The sequence below is a fragment of the Sarcophilus harrisii genome, chromosome 5 (assembly GCF_902635505.1).
Source record: "Sarcophilus harrisii chromosome 5, mSarHar1.11, whole genome shotgun sequence".
Classification (NCBI taxonomy): domain Eukaryota; kingdom Metazoa; phylum Chordata; class Mammalia; order Dasyuromorphia; family Dasyuridae; genus Sarcophilus; species Sarcophilus harrisii.
The window spans coordinates 288006583-288026418 of NC_045430.1; positions in this window are offsets into that span (position 1 = coordinate 288006583).

Sequence of the window (19836 nt, forward strand, 5' to 3'; positions counted from 1 at the left end):
AACCTAATTTCTCTCTCCGTCTGCGCTGATCTCCCCCCTGGCCCCGGAACCAACCTTTTTTTGGCGAGACTGCAGATTTTCTTCGGCCGGTGAGTTGTTCTACTTCTTATCTTTACGAATTGTAGCAGTCAAGACTATTTTTGAGGCTCGATATAATATTGATAAAGAGGGTAAGAGAAGAGCTTAGAAAGTCACGTGTGTCTTCTCCGCCATCTTGGCTCCGCCCCTCAGGCCCCTGCTTTTTCAACAATAGGAACCACAAACATTAGGACTTTAACAAATTTCCAGAAGATCTCTCAGAAAGACTTCAGAAGTCTGTCTCAATTGGGCTGAGGGTGACATGGTCCAGTGAAGACTCAACACAGGGAGGTGCATGGCAGAGAGGCCCCATGTAGGTTATCTAATGGGAGACTCTTAGACAAAATACAGCACTACTGGCTACCGTGTTCTGGTTCAGAAGCCAATGGATCAGCAGATTAGCTGTGATAATTCTAATGTAACTACAGAAGGCAAATAATGACATCCCTGAACCAGCATGGCAAGTGCAAATTAGCCATGCCCACCTAGCATGGGAAGAAAGCCAGTAGCACTGGCCCCTATCCTTTTGTAGAGAAAACTCAGGACATTTTCTCCTTTGTCTTAGGAGTAGACCTCAACCTTTAAAAATGAGCTAAAAAGCAAAAAGAGCTCTGACTTTAGATAGCTATTATGGATATAGGGAAGCACAGACCTCAAACACTGAGCACACTAAAGGCAAAACACTCCAGATGAAGTCTCAAAGGGAGATATGGTCTCCAGCTTAAAGGGCTCTTTTGCAAGAATTCAATTGAAGAGAAAACAGAAGTAGAACAGGAAAAGGATAAGAAAAAGGGGAAGGGCTAAAAAAAGAGGAGGGCAGATTGAGGTAATGTTCAGAAGCAAAACACTGGTGAGGAGAAAAAGGGGGAAAGGAAAAAGAAAAGTATAATTTAGGGAAAATATGATGGTGAGAAATGCAGTTAGTAATTTTAACTATGAATGTGAATGGGATGAACTCTCCCATAAAAGGGAAACAGATAGCTGACTGGATTAGAAACCAGTTTTGTTCACAAAAACAAAAAACAAAAAACAAAAACAAAACAAAAAAAAAACCTTGGAGCAGAGAGATACATACAGAGTAATCTATTATGCATCAGCTGAAGTTAAACTTATTCAGAGGAGGGATTCTTGTCTAGGAAAAGACTAGCAGAGAGACTTTACACATATGTCTCCTATAGGGATTTGGGCTAATCTCTGTTACTCAGTTCCTGGTTTTTTGACAAGAGATTAGTCTAAGATCCCTTTTAAGGAAGAGCTGGATTTCTCAGTTAGCCTAGTAGGATCCTCTTTCTGAAAATTACAGCACAAGAAGAGCAAATAGATCATACATCTTTTTGGCCTCCCCAGGTCTTTATGTAGCGATTAGCCTTCACATCACCAATACCCCAAACTGTGGCAAGGCACCTAAAATTAGTCATTACCTCAACTCTGTCTGGCATCCTCAATTTTCAGGGAAGGGGAAGAACAATGATCATAGTCTCTCCAGGTCATTTTCTTTGTCTCACACTTTTAAAATCATTTTTTCTCCTCCTCTTTCACCACATATCCCAAAGATGAGATCTCTGCTCTTGGAATTTCCTCTCCAATTGTCCCTGCCCCATCTTGTGGGGTGCTGTCAGCGGGGATAACTTTTTAGTGAAAGTAAGACAAAGTCTGACTTCAGGTATCATCTGTGCCCTTGAGTGATGTACTTTTATATTTCTGAAGTCCCTATCAAAAGAAATGCCTTTGGGCTAGAGACCACCTCAACCTATGTGATAGATAAGGCTTCTCTCCAAGACTATCTCATCCTCCCTACTCCCTCTGCTGGACCACTTTAATTAGTTCCTCTGAAAAGTAACAGAGACATTTAGGTAGCTGAGTGGGCAGAGCAGTGACCTGGTTTCAGGAAAACCTGTTCAAATCTGAATTCTTCCTTAATTTCCTTAACTGTTATGAGGATAAAAACAGCACTCACTTCAGAGAGTTGTTCTTAGCATCAAATGAGATAATATCTGTAAAGTGCTTAGCACAGCATAGTAGCAAATGCCACATAAATGCTTCTTCCCTCTCTCTCCTTTTTCCTGTATATGTCTCCTTTGTATCTCTTTCCCTTCAAACCTGTTTGCCTCAGTTTTTACATCTATAAATTCAGAGATAATAGCAGTACCTATCTGCCAGAATGATTGTGAGGATCAAATGAGACAATAATTGTAAAGAGCTTAGCACAGTGCCTGGCACCAATGCTGTGGGAGAGCATTTGGTTGGGAGTCAGTTGAGAGCACTCCCACAGGATCATTTGAGACAAAGTTACATATCAGTTTATGGCAATTAGGATCTGGGGAAAGAAGGCTTATTTACACCCCAGACTTCTGGCTCTAAGCCATGTTTAGTAATACTAAGATTGGTATATAACGCAGAAGTTGTTAGAATATTTAAACAGAATCTACTGGAAACAGAAATCATCAAAACGTGTTGGGGTTTGAGGGATGTTTATTCGGGAAACATTCCTTCTGGAGCATCAGCAACTCTATACATTCTTCTATCAGTGATTTTAGAAAATATTTTTCAGTCGTTTTCATAGGCTTGCCTAGGGCAGAGAGTCAGGGTTCCATATATCTCCTTTAGTAGGTAGGGGTTATACAATCGTTAACTTATTATGATGATGATTATATTCAGGCGCTCCCAATAGCAGCTCCCCTGGTGCCCCTGAGAAATGACCATTCCTCCCCATCAGGTCCTTTCCCACCCTTCAGAGCCCCATGGCTGCTGCAAGGACCATGCTCCCCTCTCCCCAGAAAGGAGGTTGACTGACTCCTGGGAAGCAGGGCTTGCTGGATTGCCACATGTGTCATTATTTTTCACAACATGTATCTTTGTTAGGAGATCACATTGTATCTCCTTCAACATGTGCTTTTACTCTTCTCTTTTGTGGTTTAGGGCAGGCCATCCTTCCAGCCTCCCATGCTGTCAATTTCAGCCCAACATCTGTGTCATTGTCCATTCCTCATCTTCTTCCAGCTGACATTTCCAATCAGTTGCCATTTTTTTTGTTCTTCTCCCCCACATTTCTCTTGTCTATCACCTTAATGCTCAGGCTGCCATTGTCCTAACTCCAGCCCTCATTCTGGACCATTGCTGTAGTGTCCTGCTTGGTCTTCCTACTGCCAAGCTCTTCCCCACCATTCAATTCTCTGTGTCCTGAAGCTGCAATGAGATCCCCCAAATGCCAAGCTGCCCATATCAATGCTTTGTTCAGGAAATCCCAGTGTTCCTCACCGAGCAACATCAAATATTAGACTTTTCATGTTGATCTTCTCCCTTAATAATTTCAAAGTTGGAGTAAGCTTCATCATAGGTACCATTCTTTACAGAGATACATACATGCACACACACACACACACACACACACATATATATAAAACTTATAAATAAGCACACACATCAGAGATACATGTTCAAAAATGTTTTACCGATAGAAGCAAATGTGATCAAAACAAGTTAGGAGACTGCTTCCTTAGAGATCATCTATTCTGCTCTCCTCCTCACTTTATAGATGAGAAAACATAGACCCAAGAAGGTTAACTTAATTTACCCAAGACCACTCAGGTAATAGCCGTCAGAGTTAGGATTTAAACTCAGATGCTCTGGTCCCAAAGCCAGTATTTTTCCCACTCTAAAAATCAGAATGTTGTTCAAGTGTTTTAGTGACATTGTGACCCAGTTGGAGTTTTCTTGGTAAAGATTCCAGAGTAGACATTTCCTTCTCTGCCTCATTTCACAGAGGAGGAAACAAGTGACTTAAGTAACTTACCCAAAGTAACACAGTGAGTGAGTGTCTAAGGTCAGATTTGGACTGATGAACATAAGTCTTCCTAGTTCCAAACTAATGCTCAGTACTATTTTCCCTATATCTACAGTACTCTATTTGCTGTTCCACCTAACTGTCCAATAACAATAATAGCTAACATCAAATAGTGTGCTAAGCGCTTTACAATTATCTCATTTGATCCTCACAGCTATCTGGTAGTTAGATGCTGTGGTTACCCCCATTTTACAATCAAGGAAATTGAGGCAAAGGGGTTAAGTGACTGGCTCAGCTTCATCCAGATAGTCTGAGGCTGGGTTTGAACTCTCTTTGCCATCCCTTTGCTACCCTAGTTGCTTCTGATGGCCACTATACAGCCTGAGGTATGACAACTTGTGTTTCCACAGAAATATGCAAATAAGCGAAATATCCTGTGAAGACAGCATCCTTTTGTGGATCTTATAACTCAAATTTAAAATTAAAACCAGACTAACTTGGCTAGGGGTTGTGAAGGCAGAAAAGTAGAGTAAAGTTTGTAGCTTAGGTCAATTACCTCATAGGGTTGTTATGGAGATCAGATATAAAACTTTGCAAACCTTCTGATGTTCCATCAGTGCTAGCTATCCTTGGTTTTCCTAGACCAGTTACTTTATACCTAAAAGGAATTATTTTTATATTTCTCTCCAAGACCACCTTATAATTTTTATTTTTAAAGGAAAGTACACCAGAAAATGAGGTTCATTGCCATACATATCAACTTAAAAAGAGGTTCTAAGTTACCAGAGATTTTCAACTTTTATTTTTCTCCCCCCAGCTTAGTTCAAAGTTATAATTAAATAAAAATTACATTTATCAAGAAATACTCTGAGTCCTCCTCCTAACTTTCAAACACAAGGATGCCTAAATTGTACTGGAGGGTTAGATGAAGGTGGGATGGAGTGGGGTTGGGGCATGTATTTCCTTCCCCCAAAGTGCATCGCAAGCTATGAATGCATGGATTCCTACATAAGCCTGTGTACAGTTTAGGGACATCTCTTCTTTGTACCTTCCTTCAGGTAGGTGGGGGAGTAGAGGCCAGCCTCCCCAAGTTCCCTATGTGGATGATACAGCCACTTATAGGGTGGTGAGGGCAGGGAAGGGTGGTGATTCTGTATCTTGCAGGAAGCCTCAGGTGTTGCCACTAAGAGACTTTGGAGAAGGGAGGAGCCACTCACTGAACATGGGCGGGTCCAACCTACCCAGACCTCAATGCCCAAGTCTTCCCTGCTTGTGGGTGCTGTCCTTGCAGCTTAGGAACTGAAGGGCCAAGAGGGACAGCGAGCTTAAGGCCTTCTTGAGGGCTTCAACTCCTCCCCAGGTAAGCGCGCACAGAGCTGGGGTTAGGGGAGGGGGGAAGAATCAGTCAGAGTTGTTTGTGCTGTGTAAGGAACACAGTTGTCTTGTTGACTTTCTAGAAAGCCAGAGGAAGACTCAGGAAAGCTGGCTTACTTTATTTTCTGGCTGTGGCTCCCATGTTTTCTTGTATTGAGCTACTGATGTCTGGAAACTTTCTGGAGTCTGTGGTGACAGGGAGAGAGGCCACCGACATCCAGGGAAAATCCAGAAAGGTCTTGATGTAGGTGGTTCTTGAGCTGACCCATCCAGGAGCTTAGTGGTTTCCATGAGGAATTCATTAAAAAATGAGTTCTTTGTCCTAAAGCATGAACAATAGGGAGTCTTGGGTGGGCACAGTGTGGGGGATGATGCTTAGTCATTCCACCTTTCAGGTTCTCCTGTGGATACAGACCACAGGTCTGACTCAGGTGCTTTCATGTAATGTTTAGAAACTCATTCAGAGTGGAAGATATACTGCAATCTGGGGATGAAAAAGGTAGAAATTATTTCTGTGTGAAGGAAAAGACTGAATTCAATTATAAAATGCTGTAAGATATGACTGTTCAAAGTGATAATTAGTAACTAAAAGAGGAACAAAAAAAGACCTTGTTTTAAAATATACCACTAACACACACACACACACACACACACACACACATACACAAACAGCTTTCAAATAAATAAATTTGGATTAAAAAAAAACACCTTGTGGTATATGATTAAAAAGATTCAAATCTCTTTGTGAATTATATAAGATAATACCTCACTTGTTTGGGAGCAGTTTCACATTTTGAGTAGGCAGGGAAGGATCCTTCATTTATTAAAAACTAGATAAATGAATATAAAGGAACACAATGTCAAGGTATTAAACTGATGGATGCTCATGGGGAAGCTTCCCAGCTACCAGAATGATCCATAGTTCAGTTCAATTGTAAGTAACACTTTAACTTGGGGTAAAACCTCAAAAGAAAGGAAATCATATAAACATTTCAGGACTGAGGTATGTTTTTTTTTTTTAAAGGACTATTGATTGAATTGGAAAAGTTAGGGAAGAACTTTTGGAATGGAATTTTGGAATGGAATTAATTTTTCATGATTCCATTAATATTTGGAGGCTCTCCTGTAATTTATGAGAATTAAAAAACTGATGCCGGAGCTTGAGGAGGAGAATTGAAGGCAGCTCAGGAGGGCTTCATGGTCCCTCAGGTTCTAGCAATTGGAAGTCCTCAGTTCCCAGTAGGAATCAGCTGAGGGAGTCTTGACTGCTGGGGGAGAGAAGTGATTGCTTTGTTCAGTGACAACTCCTACCATTCCATGTCACCTTCTCTCTTCTCTTTCTAATGATAAAGAAACTATGTCCACAACATCAGGTGATTCATTCATGGACACATGGAAACTTAAGGGCCAATCTGGGGAAATCTTTCTAACAATTGGAGATATGCTAACGTGGAACTTGGAGAAGCTGTAGGATCCTCCTGCCTAGAGATTTTTTAATCAGAGCAGAGATGACAGTTTGCTAAGCATATAATGTTGATGGGATTGTTATTTTGTCACTGTTATATTGGATTAGATAGTTGAGGTCATCTAACCTCTGATTCTGAGATTTGTGATCAGACTTCTTGCAGAAGATGGACATTAGCTGACTTGGATCATTGCATTGATTAGAATAGTTAAGTCTTTCTCTCTCTGATTATGCCACAGGATTGCTGTTTTTGTATACCATGTCCTGGTTCTGCCCACTGGCTTTTATGTCCGATCATGTAAGTGTTCCCAAGTATTTCTGAAAAGCATTCCCCTTGTCATTTCTTATTCTTGAGTTCTTGTTGTTGTTGTTGTGAGGCAATTGGGGTTAAGTGACTTTCCCAGAGTCACACAGCTAGGAAGTGTTAAGTGTCTGAGGTCAGATTTGAACTCAGGTCTTCCTGACTTCAGGGCTGGTTCTCTATCCACTGAGCCATCTAGCTTCCCCCTTGTCATTTCATATAGCAGAGAAATATTACATGCGATTTAAGGAGCAGTAGATGTTATCTCATTCCCTGTGCAGTGGTTATAACAGGTGTTCTTATTGCCAGTTTATAGTTAGGAAACTGAGTTTGAGAGCCATCAACTGCCACACTGAGGAATTAAACGATACGCACTGAAGAAATATCAGGGGCAGGATTTGAATCCAGGCTGTTCTGACTCCAGGACTACTAGGCTATCTGCTACTCTTCTATGCATTTACACAGAATTAGAGACAATAGGATTAAAAAAAAAAAAGCATTTGGAGATTTCCACTTTTGTGACCAGGAGGCAAAGGGTCTAATGTTGGAATCAGCCCATGCTCTGGAGCTAGTATCTTAATACTTAATTCCAATGATAAACCTGCTTCCAACTACAAGATGCCCTCAGGCTTCTAAGGGTGCTCTTGAGATTTCAGGCAAATATTTTTGGTACTGTTTTCCATGTTTATAATTTATCATCCAGTAAGTACAGAAAGGCTTGGAGAGACTTACATCTCTGTCTTGCTCAGTTTCTTCGGCATTACAGTATAAGCAAACTTGGAAACCTATAACCCTTCCCCACACTCCTTTGGATTTCTTGGGATCCATTTTTTTTCCTGGATAAAGAATTTTAAAAATTCAGTCTCATTAAGATTATTCTTCAAAGTGAAAAACTGTTTCTGTTGCATCATCTTGACCAGTCTTCACAAGTACCTGAATTTCCCTTATCATCAATGGATTCTAGCCTTTAAGCCCCTTCACTCATCAAGTCTTTTATTAAAATAAAACAGATTTTCTAGAAAGTGAAAACATGTCAGGAGCCTTTAAACTAACATTTCCCTAGAGATGAATTTATGAGTTCTTTCTAATTTCCCTACCTATTGGAGCAATTATCTGAGAGCAAGTCTGCTAAAAAGGAACACAAAATAAGGCTCTGAAAGAAGAGGAAGGAGTGCTCCCCACCTCCAAAGGCAAACTCTATTTCTTTGCCATTTACAAAAGACCTTCCCCTGCTAGTAATTCAATGATAACTTGTAAAGGATGGCAAGTATCTGACATATCTTGTGTGTGCTTCATCTCAAAACCATAAGATTATAGTGTCCAGTTTGCTATTGTTGCCAGAGATGATTCATTGAAATGAGAAGAGTTTCACTAGTTTGGTGCATAGTAGAATACTGTAACCATCAGAAATGATAGTTTTGTATCACCTTATGGTTCCCTTCTCTTGTACTATTTTGCTATCTCTTTCTTCTTCTAATGCCCATAACCTTTTATAAGCTTAATGATGGCTCCCTATTCTGGTTCTATACTTACAGCTAGAATTTCTAAGGCAATTTAAGTTTTGCAAAGTACTTTACAGGTATTAATTCATTTGATTCTCACAAACAAATCTGGAAGATATTATTTATAACTGTTTGATTTCCCCCCTGTTCATGTTTAAAAACAAATTTTGACATTCACTTTTTAAAAATTTTGAAGTACAAATTCTCTATTACCTTCCTTCCCTGTCCTTTCCACCCTTTGAAAAGACAAGCAATTTGATATAGATTATACATTTGCAGTCATGCAAAACAGTTACATGCAGATTAAATAAATGTAAGAGAAATAAAGTAAAATGTATGCTTCTACCTTCACCTGGATTCCATCCACCTCCTTTTTCTGGAGGTGCAGAACATTTTTCACAATGAGTCCTTCATATTTGTCAGAATAGCTCCATCATTCCCAGTTCTTCACGGAACAATCTTGCTGTTACCCAGTGCACTGTTTTCCTCATTCTGCTAACTTCATGTAAGTCTTCCCAGGTTTTTCTGACAGTATCTGGCTTGTCATTTCTTATTGCATAATAGTATTCTCCCAATAGTTGGGCTCATTAGTGGGGAAGCTGCCTGAGGCCAAGTTCTGATTCCTTGGATCCAGTGTGTCTGTGAGTAATTGTCATACAATCGGCATGTTGCTAACACGTCATTGGCATATTGTTACCACTGATGGAAGCATTATTGTGTAACTGGTATGTCTGGGTTGGGTGGTTGGCTTTAATGGCAGAGAGTTAGTGTGTACTTGTGTAGTTGGCCCGTGTCTTCTGCATTTGATAAGAAAGTATTAGCATCTTCTATCTATATGGAACATTTCCCTCCTTTGCCAGGTTGTCTATACTGTCTCAGGTTTTTCTTCTCACCTTTCCAAAGCTGAGGATTCGACTGTTCCTTTGGGGCAGAATAATTATCTCCTAAGAGATGAGATGAAGCACACACAAGCTAAGACCCATCTCAAGCTTACTTTCTGAGAATATTTGAACATACATTGATTACCCATTTTGTGATGAAGATTGACATGCTCACAGAAAAGTGGGGAGATGAGGATCCCAAAAGCACAATGTCTCCAACATGGCGTCTTACTGTGGCCCTTAGCTTAGTCCCTTGAGAAAGCAGTGGGCTTACAACTAAGCTGGGGACACTTTTTAAGCTGGGACTTTTTATGTAATAGGGCAGCATATCTAGGGGAATGCTTCTGGTCAGAGGCCTGTCAATGAGATGGATGGACTTGGGAAATTAGGCATGGAGGGGACTGAAATACCAGTGGCCTTTGAACATAGGCTAATTAGGACATTGCTGTGCTAACTGGGTAGCTGTGGCTCATTAAAGCAAGCCTTTAAAAAAAATTCCATATCTCCCCCAAAACAGTAATTGTTCTCATTCAGAGCCTTTGGCTGAGGTGATCCATGACCCATCCAGAATCACATTAAATATAAAATCCATTATCTGTGGAAGACCCTTGACATCTGAGAAGAAATCTGGAACAAAAAGAATAAAGTTAGGCTGGAATCCATCTTGTTAGCTCCTTTCCCAGTGATCATCTCCCATAGACATAAGGTATAAATTCTCTGTTTGCCAAGTACTTAATTGGCTACCACTCCTAGAAACTGAGAGGAGCTGGGCAACACATATGCTTTATAGAGTGAGAAAAGCCCTATACATAATTTTTCAGTCATCTAAAGTCTGCTATACTGCTCACTGAGGGCAATCAGTTGAGGGTTTCAGATGGATAGATGCATGGAGTAGTACAATGAACTGAACTGATGTCATTTGAGTGTCAATAACTATTTCATATTACAGATCCATAATATCATTTATTACATTATAATTTTTCTTCTTTGGAATTGTGGCGAAACCATTGTGCATGGGGTGCTGGTAATGAAAAATTTACCTCTAGAGGATCATGAAATCATTCCTTTACTATGATGAATAGAGCTAATCAAAAGTGGACTTACAGTGCTTAACAACTTGAGTGTTTATTTGGGTATGCTTTCTTGAGAAACAAATAATGATACTTACTAATTGGCAAAAGTAAAGAAGTCCTTGAAAACTCTCCTGTCCCTTTACGGACTTAATAACTGACTTGGGACCGTCTTTTTTTGCATAAAGTCAAAAAATCTTATCAACCCTGTGGAAAAAGTTGATAAAAGGTTTTCTGATACTGAATGTATGACTAAGTATCAGGGATAGGGCAAAAGGAGATGCTACGAAGAAAAATAGAGAATAAATATAAGAGGGAGATTCAAATGGCAAACAGAACTTTGTTAAATCTGTGAGAATACAAGTCATTTCTCCAGTTGATAAATGAAACGAATGGGCATTTTTTCAAGGAAAAAAAAAACAAAATAATTTATAGTCATATGTAAGAAAAGGCTCTAGATCATCGTTGATTAGATATGTAGACTAAAATTACCTTGGTATACCATTTTACACCTACCAAATTAGCTGAAATAATCTAAAGGTAGAGGGGACATGCTAAATTCTTCCCTAGCTTATGAATATTACTAACAGGAGCAGCTAAGTGTCCCTCAGAAAGAAAAGAAAAAGAAAATTACTAAGAGATATTTTCTAAAATTACAAACATATGTTTAGATTTGTTGGGTCTGTAGAAGGAGCACTGGCCCTGTAAACTATTCCTTGAACCCAGGTAACCAAGTTGAACATTAGTGTTTTACACGATGAGGGGAAAATTTTTTCTAACATGTTTATAGCAGTATTTTTTATTTTTTATTTATTTATTTATTTATTTTTACTGAGACAATTGGGGTTAAGTGAGTTGGCCAGAGTCACACAGCTAGGCAGTGCTAAGTGTCAGAGGCCAGATTTGAACCCAGGGCCTCCTAACTTCAGGGCTGGTGCTCTATCCACTGTACAGTCTAGCTAACCTGTTGCAGCAGTCTTTATGGTGGTTAAGAACTGGAAATTTCAGGGATGCTCATCAAATGGAAAATGAGTGAACAAATTGTGGTATGTGCTTGTGATGGCATACTATTGTGATATGACAATGAGCTCCAGACTAGAAAAGCATGAAAAACTAGGACAAAGTAGAGAAGACTGAAATGAGGCGAACTAAGACAACATTGAATGTGATGAGGACAACGCTGTTCTGAGAAAGACTTTGAGTGAATCAGTTATTTTGCCTTTTATAAATACCCAAATTAACGAGAAAGGACATATGAAGAGAGATACTGTACCCATCTGGAGAAAAACTAATAAAAATATGTATAGAATAATTTCTAGGTATATACCTATTTGTATCTAATGGTACCCATTTGTAGGATGGGGGAGGGAAGAAAAATGCATGATAATTTCTTATCATTGTGAAAAGAGTAGCAAATTTTATACAGCAGATGCAATTTCATATTCAGTCAGCTTTCTATTGTACTGTTATGAAAATGCTTCTTTGATTCCATAAAAAAAATAAACTTTAAATGGTAGTTAAAACTTTTCCTCTCCATCTCTTCTTCTCTGTCTCTCTGTCTATCCCTCTATCTATCTATCTATCTATCATCATCATCATCATCATCATCACCACCTATCCAATTAAGACCTTGGCAATTGGTACTATCACTTCCAGTTAAATAAAAGGAGAAGAAATGGGCACAGTGTCTTATTTATATCTTTGGTTTAAAAGATCACTGCCGATGGCAAGGGTCGCCCTGGAGTGAAAAGATGCTTCCTCCTTTAAAGGAAAGTTACGACAACTCTGGACAGCACGTCCAAATACAGAAATCACCTTGCCAGCCAAAGTCCATAATCAAAGTCATGAGCTCTCCATGGCTATGGCTGAGCGTGAGACCTCACCAGGAAAGCCGAGTACCATCAAACTGTGGAGCTGAAGAAGATCATGGAGAGTCCCTTGGACAGCAAAAAAGGGAAATGGATCAATACCTAAAGAAATTAAGTCAGGCTGGTGTCTGGAGGCTCAAACACTGAATAATTTGACCAGACAATGAGAAAAGAGGATTCATTAGAAAACACCTTGGTGTTGGGATAGACAGAAGGACAAAAGAAGGTGAAGGCAGAGGATGATGGTGTCATGGAAACCATGGACTTGGTTGGTCTTTGAGGATAGAAGGGCCTGCTATGTTATTGTCCATGTTGTCAAAGTGTTGGACATGAATGAATGTGTCAACAATAACCAATGTTCTATAAGTTCACAGCTTCCCTTAAGGTAAAACTGGGGGCAGTGAGGTGGTGCCCTGGGCTTGGAATCAGGAAGACTCAATTTCATGAATTCAAATTTTACCTCATATATTTACTGGGTGTGTGAACTTGACCAAGTCACTCGACCCTGTTTGCCTCAGTTTCCTCATCTGTAAAATGATCTGGAGAAGGAAATGACAAACCACTCCAGTACCTTTGCCAAGAACTCCCTTCCCACAAGGGAGTCACAGAGTCAGACACAAGTGAAATGATTAAATAGTATCTCAGATGAGATTGTAGTGCTGGTGGCAAGTCAATCATGCTTAATTTGATGGTCCTGATTTCCATGCATAGATTGTATAGGCTAAAACTTTCCTTGGGGAGAGATTGCAGGCTGGTGTAAAGGCCACTAAGCCTTCTTGTCACAAGTGAAATCAAATCAGTTGAGGCAAAAATCTCTGAACACTAGTAGTCTATTAGCTAAGCATGGATTTACTGATGAAGAGGACCAGTGGCTTCCCTACTGAGCTTAAAGATATGGGGAATGAAAGTCAGCCTGTCTTCTCCTCCCCATTTTAAAGGCCAGAACAAAGAATAGAAGCTGGGATATGGGGGGAAACAATATAAATGGTTAAGGACTGATAGCATCATGGGGCAGAGATAATACGGCTGGTGGAAAGTCTGAAATGTGAGTCCCTAACAATCCCTCTCATCCTCTTGAATATATTGATGCTTTCTACCTGGATCTTGCAGAAATAAACAAAGATAGATAACAAACACACTTAACACTTCCTAGTTGTGTGACCCTGGGCATGTCACTTAACCCCAATTGCAGATAGAAAGAAAGAAGGAAGGAAGGAAGGAAATAATAATAGGCATAAATGGAGTTAACACCTGATTTATACATTTGCTTTTATCAATGAAAGTAAATGTGCCAAATAATCCTGCATAATTACCCCGGGGAGTTGAGACAGTGGAGAGGGAGAGCTGACCATGTTCTTTGTAGCTGAGTCAGACATTATTTTGTAATAGTTTTATTAGGGAAAAAATTGGTATTATGATTCTAGACTGAGAGAAGAGTGACTCAAGCCCTAATGACACATGACAAGAGGGACCCAAGCCTAAACAATGATACATGCAAGAGTGAACCAAACCTGGAGCCAAGACACTTATCAAGATGAACCAATCCTAGAACAGTGAAACATGGCAATAAGGACACAAGCCTAGAACCAATACACTTAGCAAGAGGTACCCAAACCTAGAACCAAGAACCTTAGGAAGAGCGACCCACAGTGATATATGATAATAGGGACAGAAGCCTAGATCCAAAACACTTAGCAAGAGGGACCCAAACCTAGAACAGCAATACATGGCAAGAGTGATGCAACCCTAGAACCAAGATGGGGGTATTTTTATTTAGAAGTTTATTTCTAACATGGAAATGATTTTAATATGATAGATTGACTATTGATGGTGAAAATTTTGAAATAGGATCTGGACAGGTATATGGGGAAATTATCCTATTGAGCCACTTTAGTTTCAGCAGACTCTAACCTTGATTTGAAATGTAACTCCTTCCTTGAGCAGAACTGGTCTGATTAACTGGCAGTTGACAGGATGAGATTTGACAGGATCACATAACTGTAACCATCCTCAAAAGATACTATTGGCAGAACTTTTCCCTGAATATGCTTTATAAATAGGGAACATCATCAGACCATATAGGTGTGACCTAAATGACAGCATTTAAGAATATGCTTGTGGAAGTGATGAATAAATTCAAGGAACTGGATCTAGTCGATAGAGTGCCTGAAGAACTAGGCAGTAGCTGCAGCAACTGGAACAAACTTTCCAAAGAAAAAAAAAATGAGGAAGAAAAGAAGATGACTGTCTTATAGGCTTTACAAATATCTGAGGAAAGAAGGAAAGGGAGAGAAAGATTAACCTATAACTCACTGAACTCAGAATCCAGAGAATATTATGAAATAATAAGAATTGCTTAAATGAGAAAACCAGAGACAGAAGAAAACAACAGAATGGGAAAGACAAGAGATCTTTCCAAAAAAATTAGAGATATCATTTCACATACCAGTAAACCTATGCTTAAGATTCTTCAGGGTTAGGCTTCCACAACATGTGAATTGAGAATTAGCAGAAGAGCCAGATGATTTTCAGAGACCCTGAGCAACTAGAGAACAAATGGATTAAAGAGAAAGCAAGGAAGTTTCAGGGGGGAAAAAAATCTACTTCTGGTTCACTGATTAAACTAAAGCCGTTGGCTGTATGGATCACAACAAAATGTGGCAAGTCCTCAAACAGATGGGAGAATTGGTGTGTGAGGGCCAAGATACAACAGCTAGAATTGAATGTGGAACAACTGATTAAGATAGGAAAAGGAACCCTGCAAGGTTGCACACAGTCACCTTATTTATTTCACTTGTATGCAAAGTATTTTATGTGAAATGCCAGGATGGAGGACTCAAAAGCTGAAATTGAAGTTGCCAGCAGAAATATCAACAAAGCCAGGCTCAGATATACAGATGGAACCACTCTGATGGCAGAGAGTGAAAAGAAATGAAGAAGATTCTTGAGAGCTTGAAAAAGGGGCATTTCAAAGCTGGCTTCCTGCTTGGGGTGTAAGACGAAATACAGGGAAACTATTAAAGACTTTTTATAAAGCACTGATAGAGCAAACTGCTTATGCTGTGTAAAAATGTTCTTAATATTAATAATTACTGGTTATTATTACTGGTAGTATTCTTCAAACTGTTGACATTACTATGGTAGTTTGAAAGAAAGATTGTGACTGACTTGTGCATGATGGGGTGATTCTAAAGAACAGAACTGGGTAGTAGCAGGTAAAAAAGAGCAATCACCTCATACAAATGGGACATGAAAGGAAGAGCTAATACAGAGGATGGAGGTGGGGGTGGAAGACTGGCAATGGTGTTATTCTCATCTGGGCTGAAGAGAAAACAGCATCCACAAGTGGAGAGGTCTAGCAGTCTTTTGAACTTGGGACAGAGAGATGGTATAGTGGATAGAGCAGCATCCCTGAAGTCAGGAGAATCCAAATTCAATTCCAGACTGAGACAGTTAATACATACTAGCTGTGTGACGCTGGACACACCACTTAACCCCAGTTGCTTCACCAAGGTTAAAAAAAAACAAACAAACAACTGAGGGATAAGATGATTGGGCCTTTTTCAAGGGTATATGGAATAAAATTAGGAAAATAGGGAGAAGATTAGGAAAGGGACTTTAAAGGTTTGACTTAAAGAATGAGGGTAAGAAGCAAAGAGAAAGTAGCAGGGATAGGGCAAAAAGGGAGACTTCAAAGAAAAATAGGGAGTAATGATAAGAGGGAGATTCAAGTGGTAAACAGAACCATGTTAAATCTATGAAAATACAAGTCATTACCTACAAAAATATAGGCTTCCCAGATTATCAGAGGAGGAAGTAAATTGCTTAAATACTCCCATTTCAGAAAAAGAAATAGAACAAGTCATTAATCAACTCCCTAAAAAAAAAAAAAAAAAATCCCCAGGACCAGATGGATTTACATGTGAATTCTACTAAACATTCAAAGAACAATTAGTCCCAATGCTTTACAAACTGTTTGAAAAAATAGGGAATGAAGGAGTCCTACCAAATTCCTTTTATGACACAGACATGGTACTGATACCTAAACCAGGTAGGTTGAAAACAGAAAGAAAATTATAGACCAATCTCCCTAATGAATATTGATGCTAAAATCTTATATAAAATATTTGCAAAAAGACTATAGAAAACCATCCCCAGGATAATACACCACAATCAAGTAGAATTTATACCAGGAATTCAGGGCTGGTTCAATATTAGGAAAACTATCAGTATAATTGACCATATTAATTAACAAATTAACAAAAACCATACGATCATCTCAATAGATGCAGAAAAAGCATTTGATAAAATCCAACATCCATTCCTATTAAAAACACTTGAGAGTATAGGAATAAATGGACTTTTCCTTAAAATAATCAGTAGCATCTATTTAAAACCAGCAATAAGAATCATATGTAATGGGGACAAACTGCAACCATTCCCAATAAGATCAGGAGTGAAACAAGGTTGCCCACTATCACCGTTACTATTTAATATTGTATTAGAAATGCTAGCTTTAATTTGGAATTATGCTCAAAAAGTTATCAAACTGTGCATATCCTTTGATCCAGCACTGTTACTTACTACTGTATATCCCAAAGAGATCATAAAGAAGGGAAAGGGACCTGTATGTGCAAGAATGTTTGTGGCAGGTCTCTTTGTAGTGGCCAGAAACTGGAAACTGAGTGGATGCCCATCCATTGGAGAATGGCTGAATAAATTGTGGTATATGGATATTATGGAATGTTATTGTTCTGTAAGAAATGATCAACAGGATGATTTCAGAAAGGCCTGGAGAGACTTACACGAACTGATGCTGAGTGAAACGAGCAGGGCCAAGAGATCATTATATATTTCAACAACAATATTATATGATGACCAATTCTGATGGACTTGGCCATCCTCAGCAATGAGATGAACCAAAATCATTTCCAACGGAGCAGTAATGAACTGAACCAGTTATGCTCAGTGAAAGAACTCTGAGAGATGACTAAAAACCATGATATTGAATTCCCAATCCCTATATTTTTGCCCACCTGCATTTTGGATTTCCTTCACAAGCTAATTGTACAATATTTCAGAGTTCAATTCTTTTTGTACAGCAAAATAACGGTTTGGTCATGTATACTTATTGTGTATCTAATTTATATTTTAATATATTTAACATCTATTGGTCATCCTGCCATCTGGGGGAGGGGGTGGGGGGAAAGAGGGGAAAAACTGGAACAAGAGGTTTGGCAATTGTCAATGCTGTAAAGTTACCCATACATATAACCTGTAAATAAAAGGCTATTAAATTAAAAAAAAAAAAAAAGAAATGCTAGCTTTGGCAATAAGAGCTGAGAAAGATAATACAAGTCATTTCCCCAACTGATAAATGAAATGAATAGGCAGTTTTTCAAGGAAAAGAAAATTAAAAAAAAAGCTCTAGATCAGGGCTTCTCAAACTATGGCCCATGGGCCAGATGCAGCAGGTGAGGACGTTTATCCCCCCTCACCCAGGGGTATGAAGTTCTTTATTTAAAGGCCCACAAAATAAAGTTTTTGTTTTTACTATGCCCTCCAACAGCCCCTTATTTAAAAAGTTTGAGGAACCCAGGTGAACTGGGACACTGATGTGTTGTTGGTGGAACTGTGAAGGAATCCAACCACTCTGGGGAGCAATTTGGAACTATCCTCAAAAAGTTTTCAAATTGTGCATACCCTTTGATCCAGCAGTGTTTCTCCTGGCATTATATCTCAGAGATCTTAAAGGAGGGAAAGGGATCCACATGTACAAAAATGTTTGTGGCAGCCCTTTTTTGTAGTGGCAAGAAAGTGGAAACTGAGTGGATGCCCATCAGTTGCAGAATGGCTGAATAAATTTTGGCATATGAATGTTTTGGGATATTATTGTTCTTTAAGAAATGACAAGAAGGATGATTTCAGAGAGGCCCGGAGAGACCTACCTGAACTGATGCTGAGTGAAATAAGCAGAACCAGAAATAACAAGACAATACAATGATCGATTCTAATGAATGTAGTTTTCTTCAACAATGAGATGATTCAAATCAGTTCCACTTTTTCAGTGATGAAGAGAGCCATCTAAACCCAGAGAGAGAATTGTGGGAACTGAGTGTGGGTTACAACATAGCTTTCTCACTTTGTTGGTATTTGCTTCCATTTTGTTTTCTTTCTCAGTTTTTCTTTTTCTTCCTTCTTGATCTGATTTTTCTTGTGCAGCAAGATAATTGTATAAATATGTATACATATATTGGATTTAACATGTATTGGACTGCCTGCCAGGTAGGGGAGAGAGTGAGGGGGAAGTAGGGGAAAATTTGGAACAAAAGGTTTTGCAGTGGTCAATGTTGAAAAAATTATCCATTGTTATGGGCTAGAACTTGAAACAAGGTGTGCTAAGTCAGTGAAATTGACAGAGACAATGGTTATTTAGCCTGGTGCTTAACAGTTCTCTAGTTCAGTACTTACTAGAGTTCTACAAGATTCACACCTTTGATAAGAGACCATATAAGCTCGGACAAACTCAGCCAGAATCAGAAATAAGGAAGAAGGGGAAGTGGTGGCAGGCTTTCCTCCTTCACTTCTGCACTTAAATCAAGACTCCAGAAGGCCTCCAGAAAACTAGCTGAGCCTTAAGTCAAGCAGATAGGACTTTGAAGGAGATAATAAAAGATTTGGACTTTAATCCTTGGCTACACTTGTGGCGATTACTGAACTGAAACGAAGACTGCCTCCAGAGACACCAAGAAAACCTCAACAGAGAATATTATGTTTTAGAGAGAATATTACAATTCATGCAGATGTTTTGTAAATAAAAAGCTTTATTAAAAAAAAAACAATGAAAAAATGTGGAAAAAGATAACCCAACAACACAAAGCATTATTTGCAATTGCCCTTTGTGTGCATGTGTCATTTAATCCAATGCATGTCATGAATCAATAGCAATATAAATCTGTTTAATAGTAATTAACTTTTAATTAGAATTGAAAAGAATGAATTTCTATCTCTAAGTGGGAGTTTGTCCAATTTTTCTTCTATTTTTTTTTACCCTACACATGTGAGAACATTTTTATAATATTCTGTTACAAAATCAGAATACAGATGATGGTGCAGTAGATAGACTAGTAGGCCTTAAGACATGAAGACCAGAGTTTTAATCTCAACTCAGAAACTTGATAGTCAAGCCAAGGCGTCTCTGTTTATCTCAGTTTCTTTCTCTGTAAAATGGGTTCTTACAAGGATAAAGTAAGACAATATTGATAGTGATTTAGTGAGACACTATCTGGTCCATAGTGGGTTTCCACCTAGTGGTTTGTGTTGTCAGTCCCACCAGTCTGTGATCTCCATAGGAGCAGGGACACCCTTTGCAACTCTCTTTTGGTTCCTACATACCAAGGCCTGACATGTATCAGGTTCATAAATGCTTCTTAACTTGAAGTTCTAAGAAAGAGCGGTGCTAGAATATCAACCCATGTCTTCTGAGTTCAAATGTAGGGATCTTTCCATTATA